The sequence below is a fragment of the Neophocaena asiaeorientalis genome, unplaced genomic scaffold (genome assembly GCF_003031525.2).
Source record: "Neophocaena asiaeorientalis asiaeorientalis breed wild unplaced genomic scaffold, Neophocaena_asiaeorientalis_V1.1 scaffold126, whole genome shotgun sequence".
Classification (NCBI taxonomy): Eukaryota; Metazoa; Chordata; class Mammalia; order Artiodactyla; family Phocoenidae; genus Neophocaena; species Neophocaena asiaeorientalis.
In genome coordinates, this window is record NW_020174565.1 from 1,059,213 (window position 1) to 1,082,543 (window position 23,331).

The window sequence follows — 23,331 nt, forward strand, 5'->3', positions numbered from 1 at the left end:
TCTTACATAAGTGTCTGCATTCAGTCTGTTGCAATATATTATTTTTGTAGAAGAATATAAAGAAAATCTAAACTTACACAGATATGTAGTTGGAAAAAAGAGGCATATTTGAATAGCTTTCCAAGTCATTACGGATATTCGTTTTGAATATCCTTTGTTAAAAGTGGACGAATGGTAATTTCTTAAAGGTTAGATACAATTGGAATCTGAAAACATATCAATGAATTTTGGTACTCCATCCAGTAAATCTATTGGTCTATCTCATATTTTGAATGGATCTTTCATCTATGCATGATTTTGTCATATCGTGCATTGATTATTTAGAAAATATTGGTTCACTGACTTATGTAGCTCTTACAACTTTTGGTACATTTCATCACACAGTATCAAAACATAACATTAATGTCACCACTCGTCTCATTAAAAAAGTTTTTTAAGTCTTGGAAGTTGATGCTCATGGTGTCAGAAACAAATTTTCCAAAATGCTAATTTTTGCTTGAAAGCTTAAAGTTCATCATCGGCAATAAGTACTGTCCTCCTTGTATGACAGGTACATGACTTCATTGAATTTTTAAAATTCAAGTTTTATTTTGAGGTCATTGTAGATTTACATGCAGTTGTTAGAAATAATACAGAGATCCCTGTGTACCCTTCACTTAGTTTCCCTCTACGGTGACAACTTGCAAAACTTTAGTGCAGTGTCACGACCAGGGTGTTGATATTGATACAAACTACAGAACAGTTTCATTACCACAAAAATCCATCAAATTGCCTTCATATAACCAAGTCCCTTTCTGTCTTGTTCCCACCTCCTGTTTAAACCATGGCAATCTGGGACTTCCCTGGCTGTCCAGTGGTTAAGACACCAAGCTTCCGCTGCAGGGGGCGCAGGTTGGATCCCTGGTTGGGGAACTAAGTAAGATCCGGCATGCCAAGCGAGTGGAAAAGCCCTTGGCAATCATTAATCTGTTCTCTATTTTTATAGTTTTGTCATTTAAAAATGTTATATTAACGGAACCATGCAGTATAGAAATTTTCGGGATTAATTTTTTTTTTAACTCTGCATAATTCTCTGTAATTCATCCAGGTTGTTGTGTGTACAATAATTTGTTCCTTTCTGATGGCTGAATAGAATTTCATGCCATGGATGCACCACAGTTTGTTTAATCATCCACTTGTTGCAGGACATTTGGGTTGTTTCCAGATTTTGGTTATTGCAAATGAAGCTGCTCTAAATATTCAGGTACTGGTTTTCATATAGATATAACTCTGCATTTTTCTGGGATACATGCCCAGGAGAGCATTGCTGGGTTATATGGTAGTTGCATGTTTAGTTTTTTAAGAAACTGCTACTGATTTGCATTGTGCCTGTACCATTTTACATTCCCACCAGCAGTGGTGATGCAGTTTCTCTGATCCTTACCAGCTTGGGTGTCATCGCTTTTTTTTTCCTGATAGACTCCATTATTTAGAGTAGTTTTAGAGTCACAGCAAAACTGAGCAGAACTTAGAGAGATATCCCCTATACCCCTTGTGCTCACATACACACAAGCTTCTCCCACCATCAATATCCCCACCAGATAAATTTGTTATAATTGATGAATCTACATTGATACGTTATTATCACTGAAAGTCCATAGTTTACATTAGGATTCACTCTTGGTGTTCTACATTCTGTGGGTTTTGACAGGTGAATAATGACATGTATCCACTACAACAGTGTCCTGTAGAATAGTTTCACTGACCTAAAAAATCCTCTGTGCTCTGCCTATTCACCCCTTTCCCTACCCGCCCCTCCCCACAACCACTAATCTCTTTACTGTCTCCATGGTTTTGCCTTTTCCAGAACATCTTTTAGTTGGAATCATATAGTAAGTCACCTTTTCAGATTGGCTTCTTTCACTTGTCACTATTTTTTTTTTTTTTTTGGCCGCGCTGCATGGCTTGTGGGATCTTAGATTTTAGTTCCCTGACCAGGGATTGAACCCGGGCCTCAGCAGTGAAAGCACCGAGTCCTAACCACTGGACTGCCAGGCAAGTCCCTTGTCACTATTTTTTATTTTAGCCATTCTGATTAAATGTGTAGTGATATCTCATTGTGGTTTTAGTCTGCACTTCCCTAGTGATGCATGATACTGAACATCTTTTCATGTACTTATTTGCCATCTCTATATCATCTTCCGTGGACTATCTCTTTACATCTTTTACTTATGCTCTAAATGGATTTTTTGCTCTTATACCATTGCGTTTTGAGACTTTTAAATATGTTCTAGATCTGTCCCTTTGTTGAATGTACGGTTTGGAAACATATTTTGCCACTCTGCAGCGTGTCTTTTCATTCTCCTAAAAGGATATTTTGCAGAGCAAAAGTTTTTAATTTTGATAAAGTCCAATTTATCAGTTTTTCCTTTTAGTGGATTGTATTTTTGGTATACCCAAGTCTCAGAACTCTTTGTCTAGCCCTAGATCCTGAATATTTTCTCCTGTTTAAAAAGATGTTTTATATATTTTTTGTTCTATATTTAACTCAGTGATACATTTTGAGTTAATTTTTATAAAAGGTTTGAGGTTTAGGTTGAGTTAATTTTTTGGCTATGGATGTTCGATTGCTCTAGGCATTGTTTGTTGAAAAGGCTATAGTTCCTCTATTGAATTGTATTACATTTTTTATATATATATAAAATTATAAATAATTTATATATAATGTAACAATTTTTAACTTATAATTATATATCTAATGTAATACCTAGAGAGCCACTATAAAAGCTGTGCAAAGGGACACTAAAAATCATATATAATAATGTATTAAACTATATATATGTTATATATTACATTATATATGTATATAAAATCATAGTCTTCATTCAATTTTGAAAAAAAATCTGCCAGATAACTAAGTCTGAATGACCATTATTTATCCTTTAAGTGTTTTTTAAAGTAAAAATGCTATTCTTTGAAAAAAGTGGCTAATTCATCTAACCCAAAAATCTTACAGGCGCTTTTCCTTAAGATAATCATTGTACTTCATTATGCGGCAGAAGTGCTTTATTAGTACGTTCCATTTTATCACGCAGAATATAAAAAAGATGTATGCTCAAGGTTTGAGATTTTGTACAGTTAATAACGGTTACTGCTTCATTAAGGATATTCTTAAGTAAAATTGGCTTTTAAATTATTTACTCATTTATTTATTTACTGCAAGTGTGTAACAGTGAGGATTACAATGACTGTCAGTTCAGTTTGGCACCACTGCCTTGATTTGGGCTAAGGTACCAGCAGTTCTATCCATCATTACTTTTTATTTTCCAATTTTTTTATTGTGTTAAAAATTTTTAAACTATAAAATTCACCATTTTAACCATTTTAAAGTGGCATTTAGTACATCACAATGTTATATAATCACCAGCGCTATCCAGCGCTAGATTATTTTCATCACCCTAAAGAACATTCTGTATCCATTAAGCAGTTACTCCCCTTCCTCCTTACCCCACCTCGAAGCCCCTGGCAACCACTAATTTGCTTTCTGTCTTTATGGATTCGCCTATTCTGGACATTTTGTATAACTAGAATCACATAATACGTAACCTTTTATGTCTGGTTTCTTTCATTTAGCATAAGATTTTCAAGGTTCATCTACATTGTATCATACAGCAGTACATCATTCCTTTTCACAGATGAATAATATTCCATTGTATGAATAGACCACTAATCATAGGAAGTTGTAGGAAGTCACTTTAGCGACAAAAGAGAAATTGTTGCCCACACGCTCTTGGTTAAGAGTGTACACTCTGAAGTCAGACTGCTTAGGTTCAAATCTCACAACACAGGGCTTCCCTGGTGACGCAGTGGTTAGGAAGCCGCCTGCCAATGCAGGGGACACAGGTTCGAGCCCTGGTCGGGGAAGGGTCGCACATGCCGTGGAGCAACTAAGGTTGTGTGCCACAACTACTGAGCCTGCGCTCTAGAACCTGAGCGACACAACTACTGAGCCCGTGCACCTAGAACCCGTGCTCCGCAACAAGAGAAGCCACCACGATAAGTCCACGCACCACAATGAAGAATAGCCCCCGCTCGCTGCAACTAGAGAAAGCCTGCGCGCAGCAACGAAGACCCAATGCAGCCAAAAATAAATAAATTAATTTTTCAAAAAGCTATAAAAAGAAAAAAATCTCACTACACATTTGCTGTGTGACCTGGGACAGTTATTTAATCTCTCTATGCCTTAATTTCCTCATCTCTATACTGAGTAGTAATATTATTTAGCTCATAATGTTGTTGCGAGGATAAACTACATAATATATGTAAAGTGCTTAGAACAGCGCCTGGCACATCACAACCACTATGTAGGTAAGGACTGCTATTGTTAGAAGAGGAAATACAAAGGGATGATGAAAGGGAGGGTAAGAAAGCAGGAGGGAGAATCTTGGATGATAATGGATTATTCTCAGTGATTTTTTTTTTTTTTTAGTTAAAAGTAGTTTTTTAAAATAATTGTATATGTGCCTCTCCTCACAACACATGTTCATGGCAGTTTACGATCAAAACCCTGGATAAGAGAATTCGGCCCCTCAAAAGTTGATATCATCATTGTTTTTTTTCTATGCAGGGTCATGACCATTTGTGCTGCAAATGTTATTTGTCTCCCATTGTTTGGTTCTTGGATGATTAACACTACCAAGTTACGGACAAGCTGTTACTATTCCATAATCAGGAATTCCCTACTTGAGAATGAGATAAATTTTTGAGAAGTTTCTATTTTCAATTCTAGGAGCAATAGATGAAAACCTCTCCAATTTCTTATATATGAATATAGTCATATTCCTCATATGTAGTATATGAAGATATCATGAGGACAAGGGAGTGAGTAGGTGTGTATAAACTTTAGCAAAATGCCATTTATTAATATCATGTAGCCATATTGGGTCCAAATTTGAGTTACCTGTTAGACTCAGGCTTTCAGCTTTTTAATAGTATATGGATTTTTATTTTTACAGTGGTTTCCAAAGGTTATAACTGGAGCATATAACAGTTTACATAAATGTTTCCTCTTTTTCAATTATACAAAAACTCCCATCCCACACCCAGTTTTCTTTAAAGTAAGTGGGGAAATGGAGCCATCTCAGTCTGTTGTGATCCAGTACCTGCCATGAGTCTCACACCAGGATATTTTTCTTTAACTACTTTTTCCATCGTCCCTGTATCCTGTGATTATTTAAGATACATGGTCTGAGGTATTAAATAACTAACTACTTCTCCAGTGGGGGGAGTATAAGAAATTTCATCATTGTTTCAAGGCAGGGAGTAGGGGGACTTCCCTGGCAGTCCAGTGGTTAAGACTCCATGCTTCCACTGCAGGGGGCACAGGTTTGATCCCTGGTGGAGGAACTAAGATCCCACATGCCACCAGGCGCAGCCAAAAAAAAAAAAGCAGAGAGTAGGTCCCTTGAATGGAATGTTACAATCCTATAAAATGAGGGAATTGGATTTGATCATCTAAAGACCTTTTCCCGTGGAAGCATCATTCTGTGGTTCCATGCCCACCATTCAGCACGGTTGTCAAGTCAGACTTGTGAGGCCTTTGATTGCAAGTTTGTGATGCCATTTGTTTCTACCAGTTTTGACTGGCAAGGGATGATGGGTATTTCTGGAAATCAGCTAAAGTGGCACTGCCCTATGGTTAGAGCGTAATCACAGTTTTCAGTTCTTGTGGGCCACTAGCTTTAAAATTATGAGATCCCTAAAGAATTTTAAATTTAAGATGTTTCACATTATTTTAATTTTGCACAGAGAGAGAGAGAGACAGACTTTTTTTTTTTCCAGCTATGCAGCACGGCATGTGGGATCTTAGTTTCCCGACCAGGGATGGAACCCACGCCCCCTGCCTTGAAGCACGGAGTCTTAACCGCTGGACCACCAGGGAAGTCCCGAGAGATTCTTTATTAAGACATTTAATACTGTGCTATTTCAAATTAAGAATTTCACATTTTGCATAGAATTTAATTACACCTTATTCCATAGGCAAAATCATGCCCATGTTGTTAAACACTCACATTTGCTCTTTCATTCACTCTTTTTTTTTTTTCATTCACTCTTTTGGGCCTTTTTGTACCTGGGGATTTTGATGAGTTAATCAGTTATTTTAAATAACCTGGGAGAGAGTGAACATCATTTAATCTTGGGGCTCAAAATGACATTAAAATCCCTCTATTTCTTTGGACACCACTACTTAAGGCCTGGAAAGAATGGTTCCAATCAGATTATCTTTATTTATTAAAATTTTTTTTTTTAGTCTTTAAAGCCCACATATCTGTATATAAATATTTATTTTGTTTTTTCTACTGTCCTATTATTTGTTTTAGAACATTCCTATTAAATGTTTCCACCCAACACACACTTACATACACACACATATACACGTGTCAAGCTTGTGCTCATAGAAACTTCGTTCCCATCAGGGTTCTAGAGCCCTCTGCGGCACATACCAGTTAGAAACTGAGATCTTTAAAAGTAAGACTCCAGCCTTGACCCCTGAAAGACTATACTGAGGACAAGAAGTTTCTGTGAAAATTATAAACTTATATCAAATATTCTCCTTTGGCATGATGAGCTTGTGGCATTGCTTTCTTCTAGGAAATCTCTCTTAAAAAAATTATTAAAAATTAAAAAAAAATTATTTAAATAAGTTTATTGAGTTTATCTTTAATATCATATTTAAATAAGAACATGGACTGCAGAAGGTACAAACAAGTATACTTTGGCGTCTAGAATTTTACCATAAATCCAAAGTTCACCACTGAAGTCATGTCTGACTGCTAAAGCCATTAGACTAGAAGGCTTCTAGAACATTGACTCCAGTGCTCAGATGTAGTTTACATCAGAGACAAAGTGCTTGCCATCATTAGAGTAACCGATTATAGGAAATTTTCATCAGAGCTCTCAGATGGCTGGGAAACGCTGTTATGGAAACAATCACTGGCCAGTTAAACGCCCATTTCAAACCAACCTAGCAGGTGGAAACAGGCCCCTGGAGGTGGACAGTTCATAAATCTCTTTTGGGATTTTGGAGATTAGCAAGATCAGAAGAAGAAAACTAACCTTCTTCTTGGTCAGGAGAAGGGAATTAATATTTTCCGAGGGCCCCGTACTCAATTCTACGGGGCATTTTATATATTTAATTCTCCCAACAGTCCTTTGTGGTATTATCCTTATTTGGCAGGTGAAAAATACTATGTTTGGAATTAGGTCAATCTGGCCTTCAATTTGTGCTTTTTCCAACTCTGCTACGTACGTGTGGTGCCGTAGGCAGGGTGTGCCACCTGTTCGACAACAGAAATTCAACGGAGTAAATTTAAAGCTCAGATTGGCTTTATTAAACGATTCATGAATTGGACAGCATCCTATCTGGCAAATTGAAAGGAATTCCACCAAGCTGTAGAAAAGGGAAGGGTTTTAAAGGTGAAAGGGCCAGAAGAAGAAATTTATTAGCAAAGAATGCATTGTTTTAGACAAGGTCACCTTCCTAAAGGGAACGGAAGGGGCAGATGACCTCACCAATGCTAACCAGGTGATTCCAGATTGACTGGTTAAAGGTTACCTTTCTGCCGGGGTGGGGCAGGCAGGGGAGCGGAGGGGTTGAAACTGCAATTAAGTTAGGTATTAAGTCTTGGTTTGCTGATGCAAGGTTAGCACAAGTGACTCTATTTGGGGCCTGCTGTCTTTTTTTTTGCGGTATGCGGGCCTCTCACTGTTGTGGCCTCTCCCGTTGCGAAGCACAGGCTCTGGACGCGCAGCCTCAGCGGCCGTGGCTCACGGGCCCAGCCGCTCCGCAGCATGTGGGATCCTCCCGGACCGGGGCACGAACCCGTGTCCCCTGCATCGGCAGGCGGACTCTCAACCACTGCGCCACCAGGGAAGCCCCTGCTGTCTCTTTTTTAACACACTCCACTGAGGAGCCAGCCATACCTCAGGAGTGGGAGATGATACATCTGATCTGCCCTTTAAGTACTACCTATACAGAACATACGTTAACTCTTTAAGGAGAAAATTATCAAGCAAAGCCAAACTAAACCAAACCTCTACTTGTGGAACAAACAGAAAAGAAATTGTTCTGGTAAGTATGTGGGATAATGTGATTTCTAGTAAGAAATATATATTTGGTCTTCCTGTTCCTGCTGTAGTGCTCCTAAAAATCTTGGAATTTCCTAAGCGATGAGAACTGTAAAGGTGTCTTATGTTAGTGAGGTGACTTTCGGAACTCACCTAAGGATGGGGGCTGGTTGCCAGGGGAACTGACCAAGATTAAAGGGTTGGAACATTCATCCCACTCCCTGATTTCCAGGGAAAGGTGGGACTGGAGGTGGAATCAATCACCAATGACCAATGACTTAATCAGTTGTGCCTGTATAATGAAGCTTCCATTGAACCCCAAAAGGCTGTGGTTTGGACAACCGGGTTGGTGAGCACATGGCAGGATGGGGAGAGTGGGCTGCTCAGGGAGCATGGAAGCTCCACTCCCTTCCCCCCTACCTTGTCCTACACATCTCTTTCATCTAGCTATTCCTGAGTTATATCCTTTTATAACAAGACAGTACTCTAGTAAGAAAAATGTTTCTCTGAGTTCTGTGAGCTCCTCTAGCAAATTAATCCAACCCAAGGAGGGGGTCATTGGATCAGAAGCGTGGGTGGCGACCTGGATTTGCAACTGACATCTAGGGTACCACTAAGTCCTTAATTTGTGGAGTCTGATGATATTTCCGGGTAGATAGTGTCAGAACTGAGTTGAATTGTAGGACGGCCAGCTGGTGAAGGAGAATTCCTTGGTGGTGTGGGGAACGCCTGCCCCTCCTGCCCGCACGCCCACTCCTGACATTGGAATTGGGAGCAGAATCATCTGTATGGGAAAGTGAGGTAAAAATCTAACAGTGTGACTGAGACTGCAAAGGAGTTCCTCAGACTGAAGAGTTTGCTTTACCAAGGAATTTATTATTTGACCTGCCAATCCAAGGACTAAGCCTCAGACTTAAGGCTCTCCTCAGCTCTGCTTTTAACTGCTCTTGGTCTCCTGAAGACGTGAGGCCTGAATTCCGGTTTCTGCCATTCAGTAGGCCCTTCTGTTCCAGAGCTGATGGCTAGAACAGGTTCCAAGAATATCTTGAGCTCCCTTCCCAGCTCCCTGTCTGTTCAGCCACACGTGGACCCCACAGAAACAGGTCTTCCAGAGGCTTGGAAAAGTCATGCACGGGCAGGCGTAGGGGGAAGAGGGAAAAGGTTAGATATTTTAAATTTTGTAAGTGATTACATTGTTTGCAGGTTCCCAATCACTACATTAGGACATCTAAACTGTGAGGAGAATTTTAAAAAAAGGAATCTTATTTGTACATCTTTCATATAACTACCTCAAGTGTATATAGCTCAGATAATGCGTTGAGTTAGCTATCTGGGTTTTTTTTTTTTTAATAAATTTATTTATATATTTATTTATTTTTGTCTGCATTGGGTCTTGGTTGCTGTGCCGGGCTTTCTCTGGTTGTGGTGAGCGGGGGCTACTCTTTGTTGCGGTGTGAGGGCTTCTCATTGCGGTGGCTACTCTTGTTGCAGAGCACGGGCTCTAGGTGTGCAGGCTTCAGCAGTTGTGGCACATGGGCTCAGTAGTTGTGGCTCGAGGGATCTAGAGCACAGGCTCAGTAGTTGAGGTGCAAGGGCATAGTTGCTCTGTGGCATGTGGGATCTTCCAGGACCAGGACTCGAAGCCATGTCCACTGAATTGGCAGGTGGATTCTTAACCATCGTGCCACCAGGGAAGTCCCAGTTTTGTTTTGTTTTTTTTCCCTTTTCCAAGTATTTTCAAATATTACATGTTTTTTGGGGTTGACTTGTGTTCTTACTCTAATGGTCACAATAAAAAGATTTAAGTTTTTGTCATCATTTTCTGATGATTGTATAACCAACAAAAACAAAGTCATCCCCAGGTCCTTAAGGACTACCTTTCTGAATGAGTAGCTTTAGATCAAAGGTGTCCCCTTTCTGGGGAATGACTCAGTCTTCATAAACCTTAATGAGAGTGATTTGGTACCCTCCAAAGCAGCTAGGATTATGCAACATTTCCTTTTAGATGGAGCCTTGGAAAACTATCACACGTAAGGAGCACGTGGGGTTGTCAGGTTGGTGTGATAAGGCATCAACCTGCACTGTCATCAATGTACAGCAAACCCTTGCTTATCTGTAAACCTTAGCCAGACCCCTCACCCGACTCACAAGGGTGTTCTCCGCTTCCATAGTTCGGCAGTATTTCATGAATTAATTTTTGTAGCCTGAAAGCTCCTAAGTTAATATTAAGATAACTATAAAAAAGGTAGTTAATATCAGAAAAGAACTGAATATATTTCTCTCCTTGGAAGCTCTAACAATCCCAAGAAACGTATCTATTTTCTATTCTTAATCCTCTTAATCTGCCTCCAATTTGTGTCTTCTTTTGGCTGCCGCTGCCTCTGGTTATAATTTCTTGGATCATTTATAGTAACAATATAAGAAGGAACAAGGAAGGAAGGGAAAGCTAAAGAATGATAGCCCTGAGTGACAGATGGGAATGTATTCTCGAGATAATTCTATCAGAGTCCACTGACTAGTGGCATTCATAAACTGTGTGATATGCCAATTGACAAGTAGCCCACAAAAAAACCTCCCCATTAACTAGAACCCATTTAAACAGACCACTTCCTGCAGGTGTCACCCCTGGGCTTTGATCTCTCAGCTAGTAAATCCTTGAGCTGAGATTTTATAAACAGATAAGGTAGGGAGTCCCTGGAGAAAGAGAACCAGGCATGGCTTTCCTGACATAAGAGAAGCCATTTTTGGCCTAAGGCATTTTGTGATCTAAGCCTGGCCTTATGCACGCCTGCCCTTGAACAGGTCTCAGTAATTAATGATCTTAAGGGAAGTGAGGGAATTCAGGAACAAGGGAAAAGCAGTCAAGAAACAGTAGTTCAGCAACAAAACAAGGTCCTGATTCTTCCTCAAGGGATATCATACCAATCTGATACATATCTGAGTTCTGCAGGAACTAAGGTCCCCCCATCCAGGTGGAGGATGGTAATGACCTGCTGAGACCCCAGACTGGTTGGAACTTAAGGGATGATGATCTTAACCTTTTCTCACCCTCTTGACTTCAATCAGCTGAAGCCTGGATGCTGGTAAACTTTGCCCCAATTCTATGCTGAATTCTCTTCTGCTCAAGTCCCTTCATGAATATGCATATGCCACCCAAACCCCTTCATGAATATGCATATACCTTTAGCTTGAAATTTCCCCAGTTTTGCTCTTTGGGGAGGCACTGCTCTGGGAAAGATCCCTGGTGTTCTCCCTACTTGCTGCAAGAAATAAATCCTTCCTTCTCCTGCTCTTTGAATTGGTTATGTCTTTTGGCTTGACACCTGCCAAGAGGTGAACCCAATTTTGGGGTAACAATTTGACCAGGACCTTCTGACTCAAGAGTCTAGGCATTTAACCACTGCTCCCTGGCAGAGTCTATGAGAAATGAGAAAGGAAGTGTAGCTTTCTTTAAGGAAGCACAACTGCTGTTTAGTCACAGACATCCCAGTGGAATTCCAGAGAAGTAAGAAAGATAAATTCTAGAAACAGCTGAGTTGAAACTTGACTTTTGTTTGTATAATTCAGGACTCCTTGGCTTATAAGTGAAGAAGTGGTAAGTTTGCTTGAGCAAATGGGGACTGTATTGGCTTGCAAATTCTGACCTTTGGAAGGCTGGGTTCGAGCTGGCCCCAGGAATCAATGGAATCAGGAACGTGTGTGCTACCAAGTCTTGTTCTCAGCCGTCCCAGTTCCACCTCTTCGTGTGTGCTGGCTTTGTTCTACCAAACCAGCTCCTCTGTGGTAGGGGACGGGGTGCTGGTGCTGCCAGACTCAGGTCCTAACGGCTCTGCCGCAGACAGGATGTGGTGCTTTCTGCCTCCAGCCCCATTCTGCAGTATCCTGGGGAAGGGTTTTGATTGCCATGGCTTAGCTTATGTGCCAGTTTCTTGCGGCCAAGGGTAAGGTGCCCTGTTCAGCCCAGTCTGGTTCAGTGCACACACTTGTGGCAAAGGAGCGGGATGGAATGGATGCTGGGAAATCACTGTGGATTGGATGCCCACTCTATTTTGTGCCTGCTATAGGTAACTGATGTTGGAATGACCAAAAATTTTAACAAAAATTTTTAAAAATTTAAAGAAAGGATAAGATTGTGTTTTATACAGTTATGCTACAGGCCAGATTTGATTCCTTAACCAGATGACCGTGCAATTAGACTCATTAATTATCCTCTTCTCTATTTGAAAAACCACTAATATAACATTTTATGTCAATTATACTTTAAAAAAAACCCTTAAAATATATCAAATTATACACTTAAAAAAAAGAAAAAGACAAAAAACACAGGTACTGGGGAGGGAGTTGGGGGGTGATTTCCTGCTACATATCCTTCTGCAAGACACAGTCAACCCTGGTATCAGAGCCCCCTTCCCACCACGTCCTGCCTTCCTCCCCTACTCGCCACCCCCATTCATAGGCTGCATTATTCTGGAAGACTTCAGGGAAAAAGAAAGTAGTTAATGGCCCCCCAAAGTTGGTGATTATGAGATACATCCCTCATAGTTATTCTTTTTTCTTTCTTTTTTTTTTTTTTGCTTTACGCGGGTCTCTCACTGTTGTGGCCTCTCCCGTTGCGGAGCACAGGCTCCGGACGCGCAGGCTCAGCGGCCATGGCTCACGGGCCCAGCCGCTCCACGGCATGTGGGATCCTCCCGGACCCGGGGCACGAACCTTCGTCCCCTGCATCGGCAGGCGGACTCTCAACCACTGCGCCACCAGGGAAGCCCCCACATGGTTATTCTTTAGAGATCTTTTTCTCATTCATTAAAAGGAATGAAAGACTGCCACTCTATTTAGCATTTGAATTTCTTATACTTAATCACGTTTTCTTTCCATTCGGTTTTAAAAATCGCATATGTTAAGATTTGTAGAAATAAAAACAATTGCTTAATTTAGCACTAGAGATAGTCTTATCAGACAAAAGAAAAAGCCTTAGTTACGATCTAAAAACTCTGACGATAGTTAAAAAGGAAACACTAATTGTAAATAATGGGAATAAAGAAATAAATATTTTGGGCTTCCCTGGTGGCGCAGTGGTTGAGAGTCGGCCTGCCGATGCAGGGGACACGGGTTCGTGCCCCGGTCCGGGAAGATCCCACATGCCGTGGAGCGGCTGGGCCCGTGAGCCATAGCCACTGAGGCTGCATGTCCAGAGCCTGTGCTCCGCAACGGGAGAGGCCACAACAGTGAGAGGCCCGCGTACCGCACACACACATAAAAAGAAATAAATATTTTAATTTTGTAATTATTAGTCAGTTATTGCAAAATTCAAAAGAATCTAGAAAAAATTGCCAGAGGCAATAAGTTCTCCTAATTGTATATATAACGTAAATATTGAAGATTTATTACTCTATGTGTGTGCCATAATGCTAAAATATACAATGATAATGAAAGATTCTTTTTTTTTCTTTGTGCAAATATTGAATTACTAAGAATTAACTCAGGACACACAACATTTAAGAAAATCATAAAAAGCTTAACATGAAAAATAAAAGAGGACAAGAATAAATGGACAGATACATAATATTCCCAGTTGAGAATTTTAAATAAAGGAGACAATAATCCTAACTAAATATAATACATAGGTTTATACATCATTGATGCATTATCAAGGGAAGTTATAACAGAATAGAAAATAGAACTTGACAATCTGATAGTCACCGAGAGCACTAAAAGGATTCAATATGAATTTATAAATGTGTACATATTTACATAAAATTGATCATATTTGAAACACTTTAGAAAGTAATGAAAACCAGAACATTATAGTACTGAGTTAAAAGAAGAAGAATTGCCCAAAGGTTTCTATTCCATTGCTCATATATTATAAAATTAAGGTATGACAGAACAGGAGCAATACAGCAACCAGAGGGTAATTCTGCCCTCAGCTTGCCTCTCTGCCTCCTTGTTTCCAGGGCTGAGTATCTTCCATGTACTTGGCTAACTAGACTCAGGGCCTGCCAGGTCTCTCTCTTCTCTAATACACATCTAAAGGTGCAGTTCACTATGCTACTGTACCTTGCATCTGGCATCATCTCAGGCTTTTGGTGCAGGCGTTAGTTGAGAGGTCCCAGTTGCAGGCTCCAGCCCAGTTTCATCACAGGGGTACACTGGGAGTATTAGACACTAGCTCAGTTCTATCAAAGTGATACTTTCTTCTTTGCTATTTCTTATAGCAAATTTTTGGGAAGCCTGAGGGAAGGCTTGGATGGATATGGCTGACAGAGGTGGACTTGAGAATTCCTGCTTCCCTGACTATAATACAATATAAACTCACTATAAATTCTTCCTAAGTCATTACTAAGATTATTGTGGTAACTGGATAGCAGGATAGGGAAAAATAATTTAGATTTATACTTAGTCTATATACTGCAATGAATTTGAAACTGTTTAGAGGCTTAAACATTAAAAAGTATATGAAAAACTGGAGGCAAACAGGATAGCATATGTTTCCCTAGCCTGGGCAGTAAAATTAAATTATCGTTAATGGTAACATCAACATAATAAAGGCCATATATGACAAGTCCACAGCTAAGGTCATATTCAATGGTGAAAGGTTGAAAGCTTTTTCTTTTTTTTTTTTTTTTGCGATACGCGGGCCTCTCACTGTTGTGGCCTCTCCTGTTGCGGAGCACAGGCTCCGGACACGCAGGCCCAGCGGCCATGGCTCACGGGCCCAGCTGCTCTGCGGCATGCGGGATCCTCCTGGACCGGGGCACGAACCCATGTCCCCTGCATTGGCAGGCAGACTCTCAACCACTGCGCCACCAGGGAAGCCCCAAAAGCTTTTTCTTTAATATCAGCAACAAGACAAGGGTGCCCACTCTAGCCACTCCTACTTAACGTAGTACTGGAAGTCACAGCCAGAGCAATCAGGCAAGAGAAAGAAATAAAGGGCATTCAAATTGGAAAGGAAGATGTAAAATTGTCTGTGTTTGCAGATGATGTGATCCTATTTAAAGAATATCCTAAAGACACCACCAAGGAACTAATAAACAAATTCAGTAAACTTGCAGGATATAAAATTAACATACAGAAATCAGTTGAGTTCTATGCACTAACAGTGAAATATCTGAAAGAGAAACGAAGAAAACAGCCCCGTTTATAATAGATTCACTTTGTTGTACAGCAGAAACTAACACAACATTGTAAAGCAACTATATTCCAATAAAACAAAACAAAACAAACAAACAATAAAACATTTGGGAATAAATTTAACCAAAGAGGTGAAAGATTTGTACACTGAAAAGACTGATAAGACTGATAAAAGAAACTGAGGAAGACACAAGTAAATGGAAAGATGTCATGTATTCATGGATCAGAAGATTTAATATTGTTAAAACGTCCACATTGCCCAAAGCCATCTATAGATTCAATGCAATCCCTATCAAAAAATCCCAGTTTTTATAAAAATAGAAAATCCTAAAATTCATATGAAACCACCAAAGACCCCAAATATAATAGGGAACAACTGTGTATTCTGTTACAAATTAATCATTAAAGGGATGTTGCCTATAAGCTTAAGTTATACCTAATGGCCCATCTCTGGGAAGCCTGCCTCCCCAGGTAATGAGCATTAAGCTAAAATACCTTTGTCAGTTTCCCAAGAAACATTCTGACCAGGCCCACCTGTGAATAACTGCAGGGAGATAGAAATCATCACATGCCCTCCGGAGGCTGACCAGAACCCGGAAGTGTTTGGCTTTACTCCCTCCCCTCTAGTATAAAAGAAGCCTGACTTCTCACTCAGGCAAGATGGTTCTTTGGTACACGAGCCTTTACTTTTCTCAGTCTGCGGGCTTTCTGAATAAAGTTGCTATTCCTTTGCCCCTACAACTCATCACTCCATTTACCGGCCTGCCGTGAGGCAAGTAGTACGAGCTTGGATTCAGTAACACATTTCGGTCCAGCCAGCCAGGAGGCTTGTTGCTTGTGGCTAGCAAACCCCAGTTGGGCCCTAGCAGCTGCTGGGACCACTTGTCCTAAGGATCTTTTCTTCAAAATTCCCCAAAGTGGCACCGGCTACCCCAGGGCTTGGCAGTTGGAGTGAAGACGCGACATTTGGGATCCGAGGGGCTTCATACAGTAGGGTAAGTTGCTCCGGTGTGTACAGCCGGGAACTTTATTTCCTCTCTGGGGCTTTTTGTTCGGAATAAACCAATTTCTTTTGTATTTGAGTGGGGTACCCTGTTGGAGAGAGGAAAGAGCTGTTGGACTTTTACCCAATTTGTGAACCCGTTTGTTGGTTTCTTTGGACGCTAGCATTTGTGTGTGCCGTTTGTGGTTTTTTGGCTTGAATTTCTGTCTTTAAAAATAGAGAATGTTTCGGGCTTCCCTGGTGGCGTAGTGGTTGAGAATCCGCCTGCTGATGCAGGAGACACGGGTTCATGCCCCAGTCCGCGAAGATCCCACAGGCCGCGGAGCGGCTAGGCTTGTGAGCCAGGGCCGCTGAACCTGCGCGGCCGGAGCCTGTGCTCCGCAACGGGAGAGGCCACAACAGTGAGAGGCCGCGTACGGCAAAAAAAAAAAAAAAAAAAAAGGGAATGTTTCAACTATCCCTAAAGAAAGTGCTCTGAGGAGCATTTTGGATAAGTGATCTGATTACAGCTATGAACCCATGGGTGAGAAGAGGATGATATTTTATTGTTACATTGTGTGGCCACGGTACCTGTGAGGATCTCCACAAGGGGGTTAGGCAGGGTTATCTTGGGACTCTGTGTACCATGTACTGATACCCTCCCTTGCTGTGTTAATTACATCGTTTATGGTCTCCTGTGTCACAGGTATATGTAAAACCGCAAGATTGAACTTGAGGGTTTATTTAGGATTTTCTGTTTGTCCTTTAGGTTTTTTGTTTCATTTTGTTTGGTTCTGTTTCTCCATTTACAGCCAAATCGGTTTTGTGATATTTAAAACTTTTACTAATGGAGGAAAGGAACAGGGAAAAAACAAAAAACCTGTCTGTTCTTGTCCAAGAGTGAGACATTCCCAGGAAGAAGAGAAACATTCTACTTGGTTCCTAAAATCGCCAAAATCTACACATAGAAATAGAAGTGTCTTTTCCATAAATACTAGTAAAAAGTGTTTAGCCATCTAGACAGCTGACCTTGATTTGTCCCATCTACCAGAAACCCAATTTGAATCCAACCTCTTTTGTAACTGGTAGGTTTTACATTGTTGTACCCAATTCATGGCTGAAATTTTGGAATGGGAACTGTGAGGCCCCTGTGTTTTTTTGTGTGTTTGTATGTGTGTTAATAGTTGTGTGGCATTTCCAAAATTAATTGTCTTTAAGGAAATTAAGTGCTTATATATATACTCATATAAAAAACTGGCCAGAATGAATTTTGGGTTCACATGATCTAGGAAATATTCCGTATTGAATTAATATCTGGTATCAGAGTTAACTTAAGCTTGTTGGCTTGATTAATACAGACATGTCTTTTGAGTCATCAACGTTAAGCGTAATACTTTTTGTACTTAGGTTTACTAGAAATTAAATAAGACCTTATTATTCTTCTTACAAAATATGTCAGCAAGAAAAATAATATGATAAAGCTTTTGAGTAAATAAAATAGAGGTAAATTAGTTAAGAGTTTTAGGTAAACTCTATAGAAATAATTATGTTTTGGGAATGTCTATGTAAAATAGTCTCCAGATTTTGTATTTTGAAACTAAACTAAATTAAATGAAGAGAAATCATTGACTATCTGGGTCATTTCAAATAGGATAAAATATTAGAACATTATTTGCTGGGCATATCTAAATTTGCCTATCTTTGCCTTCTCCAGAGAGTTTGTCAATCAGGAAATGCTGGTATGACAGTTTACAAGTACTTGCTTCTTGGTTTTCACTAGAGATTAAGGTTTTAAGGTTAAGAATTATAAGGGAAACATTTCAGTATGAAAAGATGTAGGATGTGTGTCTTCAGCGGAGAAGGTATGAGGAATGAAAATGCATTTTGTAAAAGGGAAAAAGGTGGTTTTGTCCTAGAGCTTGTCATTTCTGAATGGAAAAGAAAGTGAGGGGCAGAGTAATATGGATACAGAAAGTTGTGGAGGAGGAACACTGAAAGAGTTTTGTGCATAGTCAGGATTGGCTAAGATTGAACTTAAGAAAATGAATTTTAAAGGTAAAGTGGCACAAAACCTGAATTTGGTTCTCTAAGAGGACAAAGTTTTCTTAAAATATTGAACTGCTTTTGGTAATAGATTGCGAGTTTCTTTAAGTTATCTGTACTTGCCTTTGAGCTCTTTTATTATCGGTGGTTAAAACTTTTTGATATTTTTGACAAACTTCCCAAAGATCAAATTCTAAATGAAGTTCACACGTGGTTTTGTCCTAGAGCTTGTCGTTTCTGAATGGAAAAGAAAGTGAGGGACAGTAATATGGATACAGAAAGTTTGTGGAGGAGGAACACTGAAAGAGTTTTGTGCATAGTCAGGATTGGCTAAGATTGAACTTAAGAAAATGAATTTTAAAGGTAAAGTGGCACAAAACCTGAATTTGGTTCTCTAAGAGGACAAAGTTTTCTTAAAATATTGAACTGCTTTTGGTAATAGATTGCGAGTTTCTTTAAGTGATCTGTACTTGCCTTTGAGCTCTTTTATTATCGGTGGTTAAAACTTTTTGATATTTTTGACAAACTTCCCAAAGATCAAATTCTAAATGAAGTTCACTTGACCTCTAGCTAACTTTGAGGTGTTTTCCAAAGGGTCCCTGGAACAACTCAAATTATTTTCTCTCCATCTCAGAGAGAGAAATATTAAACTAATTAGGCTTATTTGGTATGTTAAATTATGTGGGCAGCATCATCAAATAAGTGGTGATAAAACTTCTTGTATCATGTGGGTAAATACTATTAATGTACATATTCTGGAAATCATATGGAACTCCTAAAGGTCTAGTATATCCTGGTAAATGGTAGCAGTCATAATTTTATTTTATTAAAAATTTTTTTTAATTTTTATTTTATCTTTTGGCCACACTGTGCAGCATGTGAGATCTTAGTTCCCTGACCAAGGATCGAACCTGTGCCCCCTGCATTGGAAGCACAGAGTCTTAACCACTGGACCACCAGGGAAGTCCCATCAGTCATAATTTTAGTAATTATCTTAAATTGTTGTATGTCACAATTTGGTATGTTAAATTATGTGGGCAGCATCATCAAATAAGTGGTGATAAAACTTCTTGTATCATGTGGGTAAATACTATTAATGTACATATTCTGGAAATCATATGGAACTCCTAAAGGTCTAGTATATCCTGGTAAATGGTAGCAGTCATAATTTTATTTTATTAAAATTTTTTTAAAAATTTATTTTATCTTTTGGCCACACCGTGCAGCATGTGAGATCTTAGTTCCCTGACCAAGGATCGAACCTGTGCCCCCTGCATTGGAAGCACAGAGTCTTAACCACTGGACGACCAGGGAAGTCCCATCAGTCATAATTTTAGTAATTATCTTAAATTGTTGTATGTCACAGCAGTAACCAAGTTTCTTTTCAATTGCATTGTAATCCCAGTTGGTTGATGCCAAAGCAAAAAGGCAACCTTTTAATGGTTAGAGGTGATCAATTGCTATTTATGGTTTTACAGTGGCTTTTGAATGACTCTTTAGCTATTTTGTGAAGAGCAGGGAAGAATGATGAAATTCTTACGTGCAAGCATTTGTGCTGTTACATCAGGGAAAATAAGAAAAGGAAGGGAACGAGAATGAGGATATGTTGCTTCAAACCTTAACCCCTCCCTTTGAGCTAGCTGTCCCAGCCGCTCTGGCCATCTTAATCGGTGGTGGAAGAATGGTCTCAGAATTGTCTCAATTGGCCATTTAAGTTTAATAGTAAAAGACTGATTAATGATAACAATGCATCGTAAAACCTTCAGAAGGAAAGGAGAATATTTTGTGAACAATTTGTTTTGTGTGTAGCAGTTTTAAGTTATTTTTATAATTATTAAAAAAATTGTAATTGAAATATAGTTGATTTACAATGTTGTGTTTCAGGTGTATATATCCTTCTTTAGATTCTTTTCCCTTATAGGTTATTACAAAATATTGAGTAGAGTTCCCTGTGCCATACAGTAGGTCCTTGTTTATCTATTTTATATATAGTAGTGTGTATATGGCAATCCCAAACTCCTAATTTATCCCTCCCCCTGTCCCTTTCCCCTTTGGTAACCATAAGTTTTTTCCTATGTCTGTGGGCCTATTTCTTTTTTGTAAATAAGTTCATTTGTATCATCTTTTTAGATTCCACATATAAGCGATATCATGATATTTGTCTTTGGCCTACTTCACTTAGTGTGATAATCTCTAGGTCCATCCATGTTGCTGTAAATGGCATTATTTCATCCTTTTTTAATGGCTGAGTAATATTCCATTGTATGTATGTACCACATCTTTTTTATCCATTCCTCTGTTCATGGACATTTAGGTTGCTTCCATGCCTTAGCCATTGTAAATAGTGCTACAGTGAGCACCGGGGTGCATGTATATTTTCAAATTATGGTTTTCTCCAGATATATTCCCAGGAGTGGGATTGCTGGGTCATATGGTAGCTCTATTTTTAACTTTTTAGGGAACCTCTATACTGTTTTCCATAATGGCTGCACCAATTTACATTACTACCAACAGTGTAGGAGGGTTCCCTTTTCTCCACACCCTCTCCATCATTTATTGTTTGTAGACTTCTGACGATACTGGTGTGAGGTGATACCTCGTAGTTTTGATTTGCATTTCTCTAATGATTAGTGATGCTGAATGTCTTTTTCTGTGCCTTTTGGCTATCCCAGTGTCTTCCAAGTTATTTTTTAAAATCAGTACTTTTTAATTGGTTAAAGCCCTTCTTAAGGAAATTATCCCCTGATTTGGATTAAGGCATTGGAACTACATTAATCCTGGAGACCACAATCAACAGGAAAAACTGAGAAAATGAATACCAACTTAACTTGGGGTAAGGCCTTGCCAGTTGCCTTGCTCTGGATCAGTGGCTCCCAGAAGCAGGCTTAAATTAAGCCCCTTTGAAATATTGTATGGTAGGCCATTCCAGGTGTCTGCCCAGGTGAGAGAATCTGTAAATGCTCTAAAAGAACTAGCAGTTGCCAACTTGTTAAAACTTTGGGCTCTATACCAACCTCTGTTCACACATTTGCCTCCAACAGATCTGCCCATCCAACTGAAGTAGATGGTAATTTCACTGTAGCTGGAGAAGCGTCAACCAATTTGTGTAATTTTGTCCAAATAAACAACTCAGGAATTTAGTACATGTATTGGGAACTGGAACCAAAACCCCAAGTTGAATTACAAATGAACAAAGTGCTAAGGGGGTTCATCACGTTCGAATAGTTGTAGATAAAGGACTGACAAAAGATTCTAAGGAATATTTGTAGCTTCTGGAAGTAGCCAGAGTGGTCTTTGTCCTTTTTCCCACAAGATTATGGAATGGACATTGACAGTGGGGAATTGTAGTAATAGGGAAGAACCTTTGTATTCTATTACAAGTTAATCCCTAAAGGGATGTTGCCTATAAGCTTAAATTATACATAATGGCCCATCTCTGGGAAGCCTGCCTCCCAGGTAATGAGCATTAAGCTAAAGTACCTTTGTCAGCTTCATACGAAACATCCTGACCAGGCCCACCTGTGAATAACTGCAGGGAGATAGATAGATAGTCCCCTCCTGAGGCTGACCAGAACCAGGAAGTGTTTGGCTTTACTCCCTCCCCTTTAAAATAAAAGAAGCCTGAATTCTAACTCAGGCAAGATGGTTCTTTGGGACACAAGTCCACCATCTTCTTGGTCTGCTGGCTTTCAGAATAAAGTTGCTACTCCTTGCCCCAACAACCTCTCTCTCCATTTATTGGCCTGTCATGCAGCAAGCAGTACAGGCTTGGACTTGGTAACACAAATAACATTTGAATTTCTTATACTTAATCCTATAAAAGGCAATCCTGAGAAGAACAACGCTGGAAGCATCTCACTACCTGATTTCCAACTATACTACAAAGCTCTAGTAATCGACACAGTATGGTACTTTCATCAAAACAGACACATAGATCAATGGAACAGAATAGAGAGCCCAGAAATAAACCCTCATAGAGGGCCAAGAATACTCAGTGGGGAAAGGATAGTCCCTTCAATAAATGGTATTGGGAAAACTGGATATTCACATGCAAAAGAATGAAACTGGATTCCTACCTTTCACCACTCACAAAAATTAACTCGAAATGGGTCTACTGAAGGCTTAAACATAAGACCTGAAAGTGTAAAACTCCTAGTGGAAAATATAGGAAAAATGCTCATTGACATTGGTCTTGGCAATGAATTTTTGGATATGACACCAAAAGCCCAACCAACAAATGCAAAAATAAATGATTGGACAACATCAAACTAAAAAGATTCTTTACAGCAAAATAAATCATTAACAAAATGAAAGGCAACCTAGAGAATGGGGGAAAATATATGCAAACTATCTATCTGATAACGGGTTAAGGAACTCATACAACCCAATAGCAAAAAACCAGTCATATTTAAAAATGGGCAGAGGACCTGAATAGATACTTTTCCAAATAAGACATACTAATAACCAGTAAGTACATGAAAAGATGCTCAATATCACTGATTGCGAGTGCCCATAGACTCTGGTGGTGGTGCAGCTGTGTCACGGTGGCTAAGCGGTGATGCCAGGCTGGGACATGGCTGTCCTGAAGGTGTCCTTTCATGGAAGGTTGCTACTGCTGCTGATGTGCTGGAGCTGTCCTGTGTTCTCTGAAACCATGCTAGAGTGTGTGGTGGTGTTATCAGTGTTGCATAAGGATCTTTTTTATATTTTATTTTTTTATTATTTATTTTTGGCTGTGTTGGGTCTTCATTGCTGTGTGTGGGCTTCCTCTAGTAGTGGCGAGTGGGAGCTACTCTTTGTTGCTGTGCACAGGCTTCTCATTGTGGTGGCTTCTCTTGTGGAGTACGGGCTCTAGGTACACAGGCTTCAGTAGTTGTGGCACACAGGCTCAGTAGTTGTGGCTTGGGGCCTCTAGAGTGCAGGCTCGGTAGTTGTGGCACATGTGCTTAGTTGCTCCGCAGCATGTGGGGTCTTCCCGGACCAGGGCTTGAACTTGTGTCCCCTGCATTGGCAGGTGGACACTCAACCCACTATGCCACCAGGGAAGCCCAGGATCTTATATAAGG